Source organism: Thalassophryne amazonica, chromosome 13 (genome assembly GCF_902500255.1).
Source record: "Thalassophryne amazonica chromosome 13, fThaAma1.1, whole genome shotgun sequence".
NCBI lineage: Eukaryota > Metazoa > Chordata > Actinopteri > Batrachoidiformes > Batrachoididae > Thalassophryne > Thalassophryne amazonica.
The window spans coordinates 58,605,362-58,614,833 of record NC_047115.1 but is presented as its reverse complement, the minus strand read 5'-3'; the positions used below and the strand labels follow the sequence as shown (position 1 = coordinate 58,614,833).

Here is a 9,472-nt window from a genome sequence, read left to right as displayed (position 1 = left end):
ACATTAATACTGTCGCTCGATTGTGTGACCACAAGTTGCTGTTAGTTGCATCATATATATAAACCCCTGCATGGCTTTGCATTAATCTGACAGAACAAAACATGCACCATCATAGAGATCTTTGTTACACGTGCATGGTTATAGAAATTTCTTCATTTGTCTGGGAAATTTCAGGCCTTTATTGGGAGTGTAGGACATTTTAGTGTCTGGGTATCTGTGTTAAGTGAAAACATTCCAGGTGCTTTCACACTTTGCTCCATTTCAGTCACAGATTTCAGTTTATTGCCATATGTTGTAGTTCAGTTCATTTGGAGAGGAGGTACCATGCATTCAGCTGAGGTCCAAACATGCAAGCCATGGTCCTCCTGAAGAGATGCGTCTTGATCTTCTTTGAAGTGGACCATGGTGCGGTTCACATGTATTCATTAGGGGGTGCATTGATATGATATTTTAGATCAATATTAGTCCCAATGTTTGGGCAAAATGATTGGATCTGAACATGACAACAAGACAACAAAAACAAGAAAACAAATCTGATCCAAAGTGTTCTGTCCACATCTCTAATTATGTCGTAGCCTATGTATGCTTTCCATTTAATGGAGTAAAATATTTGATTTCACGAAGGTTTGAATTTATGTTTTGTTAGATGGTGAAGGGGTGGAGGCATGGTGGGTTAGTGGTTAGCAGTGTGCCCACAGCAATAAGGTAGTGGGATCACTCCCGCCTTCGGCACTTCTCTGTGCATGTTCTCCCCCATGTTTTGTGTGGATTTAACATTAACTTTGGGTGCTCTGTCTTCTTTCTACATGCAAGTTGGTGAATTGGAAACTTTAAATTGACCATAGGTGTGAATGTGTTGGCTTATATGTGGCCCTGCAATAGACTGCCATCCTGTCCAAGGGTGTACGCTGCCTCATGACCCATGACTGCTGGGATAGGCCTCCAGCCCACCGACATGACCCTCAATTGGAGGTAAGCAGTAGGAAATAGATGGGTGGATACATAGCAAAGTTAGCAAAGTACATCCAGACAATGTATTAACAGTTAGTTGCTTTAACACAGGGAAAATGTGTCAGACTGGTATTGGTACTGGCAGATATCGAAGGTTCCCAGTATCGGTATGGCATCCCTAGTGGTGAGAACACAACCTGAACAAAACATTTAATCCAGAATGAATTCTGCAAATTATAGGTTGTTTTGCTATGCCAACTAGCAACAAATAAAAAGAATAAGAATATCAAGAAGAAGAAAATATGTATTGATATAGTACTTTCAAGCAAAAACATTCAAAGTTTTTACATAATTAAGCATAAAGACAGAACAAGTAACATCCATAACAAAAGTGTAAAAGTTAAAACCTGAAACACAACCATATGTAGACTAAATAAATAAACAGAACAGGAAAGTAAAAACAGATTAAACCGTAGATAGAATGTTTGGCTGGGGATGGCTCCTAAACCTTTTGTCAATACTACAAATTAGTGATAGCTAGTCACAAACACTGCAGTTTCTAACAAACTGCATGGGAGGCCATATCAAAAGGAAGACGCCAGAAAAAAACAGTGTGCTAATAGTAGGGCTTCCATATGTCAGGAAATAATTTGAAACAGGCTTAGTCGTTATGTTTCTCCCATGTTCGTGTGGGTTCCCTCTACGAGCTCTGCTTCCTCCCACTTCCAGAGACATGTATATTAGGTGAAACCTTAAATTGCCTGTGAGTGTGTTCCTCTGGCTATGATGCCCTGTGACCGACCGGTATCCTGTCTAGGGTGTACCCTGCCTCATGCCTATGACTGCTGGATAGACTGCACCCCCCCATGACCCATGATTGGAGTAAGAAAATGAATGATTTGAAACAAATGTTTCGATTTACCCCCTCTGGTGTCTGAACCATATTAAAACCCATGTGAACTGTAGGATAGCATGTTTTGAATTTCATATTTTAAGGTTACAGTTAGTGCAATTCAGGTTCATTTTATGGGAGTGGTGTTGGACGATCTCAACAATATGTGCTATCATAGTCAGACCCAAATGCATATTTTGCTTATACGAGGTCTCTTTGATAAGAAACCAACACTTTTATTTTTTTTTTAACTATATGGATTTGAATGACGTGCGATTACACCAATCATGCTTGAACCCTCGTGCGCATGCGTGAGTTTTTTCACGTGTCGGTGACGTCATTTCCCTGTGGGCAGGCCTTGAGGAGATGTGGTTCCCGCCCTCTCGGCTGAATTCCTTTGTTTTCACACGCTGCTTCGAGACGGCGCTCGTTGCCCCTTTATCAAAATTTTTTTGGTGGACCTGTGAGGAATATCCGAGTGGACACTATTCGAGAAATTAAGCTGGTTTTCGATGAAAAGTTTAATGGCTGATGAGAGATTATGGGGTGTTTCTGTCGGTGTAAGGACTTCCCACGGAGCGGGACATCGCGCAGCGCTTCCAGGCGCCGTCGTCGGCCTGTTTTGACCTGAAAACATCCTAATTTAAGGCTTAATTCACCCGGGACGTAGTGAGAGAACAGAGAAGATTCAGAAGAGGCCGGACATTCCACTGTTTAAGGATATTTTTTAATGAAAGACGTGCGTGCAAATTCGCCGAGTCGTTTCCGTGACGAATCTGTGTGCGCCGCGACAGGAAAAACACCTCCGTGTTGAAAACCATTTGTAAAATTCAGGCGGCTTTTGATGGCTTTCAACAAGTGAGTAACTGAGAAATTGTTTAACAGCTTGGGCATGTTCCAACTTGCCCGTTAAGGTTTCCAACGGAGGTGTTTTTCCTGTCGCGACCCCCCCGCGGTCGGGTCCGGCCCGACATGCGACTCTGCCTGCACGTTCTTTCATTACAAAATGTCCGTTAACAATGGAATGTCCGAATAAACTCCTCATGCCGACTTCTTCTGAAAGTTCTCTGTTCTCTGATGACTTCCTGGGTGAACAGAGCCTGCAATGTGGAAGTTTTCAACTTGAAACGGCGAGACGCTGCCGCCTCGAAGCGCAGATCGCCGTCAGGCACCGTGGGCCGTCCTTACGGCGACACTACCAGACCAAAATCTCTCATCAGCCGTTAAAATTTTTACCGAAAACCAGCTGAATTTATCGAATGGTGTCCACTCAGTTGTGCCTTACAGTTTTGAAAAAATTTTGATCAAACAAAGCAGCAGTCTCTGAGCCATTCCTAAACAATGAAAAAAATCGACGAGAGGGTGGCCACTCCTCACTCAAAGACTGCCCACAGGCGAATGACGTAACTGACAGGTGTGAAAAAACTCTCGCATGCCCACGAGGGTTCAAACATGTCTGATGTAATCACACGTGATTCAAATCCATATGGTTTTTGAAAAAAATAATAAGGTCGGATACTTTTCTAATAGACCTCGTAACTTAAAAAGATGTAAAATGAGGTGAGATCTTTTTTATTTACCTTGCAGTTTCTTGTCAGTCATACTGATATTAAGAGTTAAATGCCTGTTCCGTTGTTGTTGTCATGTGGCGTGTGTGGCCGTGTGTGTTTGTGTATTTATGCCTTTGGATGGTGATGGACTTGATATAAATAAATTATTTACTGAATTTCAAATAAAAATAGAGACACATTTGAGTGTTCCACACATTTATTAATTAAGTATATACATCATAGTTGCCTGTTGTCAGTCACCATGGGAACGTCAGCATGAGCTCCAGATAAATAAATATGACTATAACTAAAATGACGACGGTGACAATAAACACAGGGGTAGCCTTCAGTGTGGAGCCACGGCCCTTCACCTGATTCCCTGTCCTGTTCATCTTGATCCGACCTGCAAACTTCACCATGCCTCACAAAAACAGCCAATGGGCCACAGTGTGTTATCAGCACGCCACTTAATACTACCTGTCAATTTACCTGTCTGTTTTGCTCCACTGCGATAAAGTCTTCACTGCCTCAGGGGTTGAGCTCTAGCATGAACCCTGCAGATGAAAGAGAGCGGTGCAACAACAAGTGAAAAAAAAATAGAAAAGCAAACATGACCTAGCTGAGAGTTTGGCAGTACAGCACCTACACAAAATGCCCACAGCAGCGTAGATCCCTCCCGCTTGTGGCGTGGCGGCAAGGCATGTTGAAGCTCAGGGTGTGTCTGAGCTCCTGTGCAGGCTAGTGCCACTTTAGCTGCAGGCGAGAGGGAGGGATGTAGGGCAGGGTGTGTCTACACTCACCCTGGAAGCAGGTGGCTCGACTGTATTCAGAGGTGGGAGGGACGGAGAGCAGGTGCTGTGGTGCCACCGCTTCACCCCAGCCACGCAGCAACGCGACACCACTGCTGATGAAATTGTGTAGGCTCGTCGCGTAGCCAGTCCACCTTTTCAGTGCACTGTCGTCTTCATCCAAAACATCCTTACAGAGTGGCTCTGAGTTCAACCATCTGCTCTTCGTGATTTGTGTTTTGCTTCCAGTGCAGCCATCTGCACCCTGAGATCACCTTCATCAAAGATATATTGCATACCTCCGCCAAGGACGTAATGTTTTCAACAGAGTCTGTTTGCTGAATTGTTAACAGCATTACTCAAATGATGCAATTACTCAAAACTTGGCAAAAAGCTGAGGGCTGGCCTGGAATAGAAGCCATTATAGTTTGGAGCAGGTCTGGATAAACATTTGTTGGACATCATTTAGCATTCAGAAACCTAATAAGTTCCCTCCCCACAATAAAAACATCTCATTTTGGATTTTATCATGAAAGTATGGGTGTTGGAACGACTGTTGGAAAGGGCACTCAAAAGAGTGCATCCTTCCCCAAGACTGAACAGTCACAGACATTGACTGTTTAGTTCTCAAAAGGACAGAAATAGAACACTTGATTATATCAAGATTACCTCCTGATGAATATGTATCTATCTGGTCAGCACCAAATCATCATAGATATACATTCAGTATGTCATTTCTTATGAATTTGAGGTAATGTAAAAAACATGCCTTATCTTGTGATAGCAAACTGTATAACATTGCAAACCCGGAGATGGGTTCAGCACCTTCCAAGTCTGTTCAGATCATTTCATAATTTTGTTTTTTCCTAAAACAGTAGCATTGTGGATACTGATGGCAAACACTGTCTCCTTCAGGACAATATGCAGTCCCAGCCTCAAGCTTTATTTTTCATGACCCAAACAGGTTTAGTTCACTATTTTAACACTACCCACCATCACCCTAACCATACAACCCGCCACACCACGTCATGCCAACTTTCCAGATGCCATCACGATAGCAGCGTGAGATCGGGTGGCAATATGAGTCCAAGCCACAACAATTTTGTCAGCAGGACCCAGTTATAAATCCAAGATATGAAAACTAAGACATAGCTTCTTCATTCCCAATAATGTCACTTCTAGGATAGCATTAACTTTTTAAAGTCCCTTCATTATAATTTGACAGTAAAGCAGCACAGGTTTGGACTGGTAAAGAGCCTTAAATTTGGAAGTGATCTGCTCGTTCCAGCCTGTCGATGGCCGCTCGGGGTGCGGTGCGCCCTCCGCCGCCGTGGGCCGTTTTTAATCCAGTTTTAATGGTCCTTAATCCGTGTGATTACTGATAGAATCTTCACCGAAAGCCATCTGAATCTTCCAAATGGTTTCCATCTGGCTGTCTGGCAGAGTTTCTGAAAAAACTTTCATGGAACAAAGCGGTAGTTGTGCTCCCGCCATTCCTAAACATAAAAATCCGACGAGGGGGGTGGACCAGGCTCCTCCATAGGCGAATGACGCAACCGACAGGCGTGAAAAAACTCACGCATGCGCACGAAGGCTGGTACCCATTTACTGTTGGAGTAGTTGGACTAGGGCAATGCAGATAAAGTGTTAACTCAGGTCTACATATTGGTAATCCAACTCCTATTCCACTGAGCTACCTGCTCTTTCCTGTCAGTTCATCCAAAGTGATTATTTTCCTTATCATACTGTATGTTCATGAGTAATAATCCCTTACCTTGGGGTCTGTCATTTAGATTGAACTTGGCTAAAGAACACACATAGATCATAAGGGTAGGAATAAACCGATAAATAATCCAGTTAATGAGCCACTCCAAGATTACCTCGTTGGTGGAGGTAATCAATGTAAGACATCAGAAAAGCAGGTGCTACAAAGGATGCTCCATGTGTGTCCACCTCAAAATCTGCCTAGCTCTTCCTTACCCCCCAGTCTATTCCTCCACAAAATTTCATCAAAATCAGTTCATCCCCTTTTGATATATCCTGATAACCATCATACAAGCTTTGTTGATAATGTACGTAAACTCTATGGTGGAGGTAACTAGCTTCCAGACTCTATTCTGATCAGGTTTATCATATAAAACAGACTGTGTGATTTTTGCAGTGTTACTGGCAGAAATGGGATGTTAGGAAGAGATTTCATAATATGCTTTGTGTTCTAAAAGAGGAACAGGAGAACCACAAAAAACATTGTGGATGTGTTTGTTGGATTGATTTCAGGTTTTAACAGCTTTGTGGAATATGTTGGACCTTGCCTGGAATGCATTATATTAAACTCTGGGCCCAGATCATATTAACGGACAGATTTAGAAATATTACCTAGATTAAAGTGCTATGAATTGTTCTCTAGTTCTATAAGTTCTAACATGAAAATAATACTCTTGATATTTTTTTTCAAAGCAATCCTTTTCCCTTCGGTCACTTCATGAGACTTTTTTTCCTCCAGTGGTTGTCCCAGATATTTGGCGAGGTTTGATCTCAGGCCAACTCCACAACAGGGGAATGAACACAAGAAAACCAAGGTAAGTAGTTCACGTCACTCAAATAACGTACTTTAACAGATACAGCTTGCATTTACAGTGAAGAAAAACAGCAGCACGAAATCTTCCATGAAGAAACTTCATGACCTGTTTTCAGAATGTTGCATTACGGGGAAAAAAACCCCCTCAGAATGATTCTTCTGATGCTGAGCAACTCATATGTATATGTCATTTATGTTTGTGTTTCCTTCTCTTCTGTCTGGTTAAAAATAAAATTGAGGCTTTGGCTCAGCAAAGGCGCTGCTGTCATAAACCATCAACTAAAGCATAAACTAGTCCTGGGCGGGCGAGGGAAGCCACTGTTTTTCTGCTATTTCCATTTATAGACTGCACCAACGAGCCCCTTGGGAGATTGTTCGCCATGACTCACGTCTCCAGTGTTTCTGGTCCAGACTGCCCCCCCAATCCTCCTCCTCCTGCTCCTAACCCACGTGCACGGCTGCCTTTTCTCTCCCCGACCTTCTCTTTGTGTTTACCTCACCGCTCTTATGGGTTATTTTCCTCTTGCAGATCTCCCTGAAAGAGGGAGACCTGGAAAAGGTGTGTCTCCCTGTCATTTCATTTATGCAACAAAAAGCACAAAACAGAAAGAGAGGGAGAGAAAGAGAAAGAGAGCACAATAGCGAGACAGATACAGAGAGATAGAAGGAATCAGTGGGATGAGAGGAACACAAGGGGCATCGTGGCTGATGATGAAAACGATAAGCAGGCTGAATCAGACCTGTCTGGGTCACAGCTACAGTACAGACGGCGGCCATTTCCCAGAACTGCTGTTGTGGTGAAACGGCAGCGTCAATATGGGGGATGTTTCTCTCTCTCTCTCTCTGTCTTTCACAGCAGCCTGCAGGCTTTTCACCATCACGTGGTGTGCTTGTCCCCCCCACCCTCGGTTTAATTCCAGTCACGGCACCCACCCCCCACCACCACCCCTTGCACCCCCCCACTCCACCCCTCTGGGCTCTGTCAGGTCACCCGCCTTGTTTTTTCAGATGGAACAGAACAGGAAATGAAAGCTCTGAGACTCCACTGTTAACCCGTTCCTGGGACTTTGCTGAAATGTGGGTCGGTGCCGTTTTCACACTTCGCCAATGGTTTATTTTGTACTTATACAGCATAGGCAGGTTCTGCTCCTCTGTGGGGGTGGTGGCCAAGTGGCTAATGCTCTTGGTTCCAGTGCGAAAGGTTCATGGTTCAAAACCCACCCCTACAGTACTACAATGCAGTGGTGAAGATATTGGAAAGAGCTGTTTTAGTGAATTTCATAGACTGTATATACACACACACACATACATACATACATATATATATGTATATATATACAGTAGTGTTCAGAATAATAGTAGTGCTATGTGACTAAAAAGATTAATCCAGGTTTTGAGTATATTTCTTATTGTTACATGGGAAACAAGGTACTAGTAGATTCAGTAGATTCTCACAAATCCAAGACCAAGCATTCATGATATGCACACTCTTAAGGCTATGAAATTGGGCTATTAGTAAAAAAAGTAGAAAAGGGGGTGTTCACAATAATAGTGTGGCATTCAGTCAGTGAGTTCGTTAATTTTGTGGAACAAACAGGTGTGAATCAGGTGTCCCCTATTTAAGGATGAAGCCAGCACCTGTTGAACATGCTTTTCTCTTTGAAAGCCTGAGGAAAATGGGATGTTCAAGACATTGTTCAGAAGAACAGCGTAGGTTGATTAAAAAGTTGATTGGAGAGAGGAAAACTTATACGCAGGTGCAAAAAATTATAGGCTGTTCATCTACAATGATCTCCAATGCTTTAAAATGGACAAAAAAAACAGAAGCATGGAAGAAAACGGAAAACAACCATCAAAATGGATAGAAGAATAACCAGAATGGCAAAGGCTCACCCACTGATCAGCTCCAGGATGATCAAAGACAGTCTGGAGTTACTTGTAAGTGCTGTGACACTTAGAAGACGCCTGTGTGAAGCTAATTTATTTGCAAGAATCCTCCGCAAAGTCCCTCTGTTAAATAAAAGACGTGCAGAAGAGGTTACAATTTGCCAAAGAACACATCAACTGACCTAAAGAGAAATGGAGGAATATTTTTTGGACTGATGAGAGTAAAATTGTTTTTGGGTCCAAGGGCCGCAGACAGTTTGTGAGACGACCCCCAAACTCTGAATTCAAGCCACAGTTCACAGTGAAGACAGTGAAGCATGGTGTTGCAAGCATCATGATATGGGCATGTTTCTCCTACTATGGTGTTGGGCCTATATATCGCATACCAGGTATCATGGATCAGTTTGGATATGTCAAAATACTTGAAGAGGTCATGTTGCCTTATGCTGAAGAGGACATGCCTTGAAATGAGTGTTTCAACAAGACAATGACCCGAAGCACACTAGTAAATGAGCAAAATCTTAGTTCCAAACCAACAAAATTAATGCCTCGCAGATGTGAAGAAATAAAGAAAAACTGTGGTTATACAACTAAATACTAGTTTAGTGATTCACTGAATTGCTAAGAAAGCAGTTTGAACATAATAGTTTTGAGTTTGTAGCATCAACAGCAGATGCTACTATTATTTTGAACACCCCCTTTTCTACTTTTTTTTACTAATAGCCCCATTTCATAGCCTTAAGAGTGTGCATATCATGAATGCTTGGTCTTGTTGGATTTGTGAGAATCTACTGAATCGACTGGTACCTTGTTTCCCATGTAACAA

At 42.6% G+C, this 9,472-nt stretch overlaps 1 long non-coding RNA gene across 1 annotated transcript; it reads right to left on the bottom strand.

Annotated features, from left to right (window-relative positions):
- Positions 1-3,600: 3,600 nt before the first annotated feature.
- Positions 3,601-4,702, bottom strand: LOC117523496. Its single transcript, XR_004564518.1, has 2 exons — positions 4,040-4,702; positions 3,601-3,947 (listed from the first exon to the last, which is right to left on the bottom strand). It is a non-coding gene; the product is annotated as an uncharacterized LOC117523496 (long non-coding RNA).
- Positions 4,703-9,472: the final 4,770 nt, after the last annotated feature.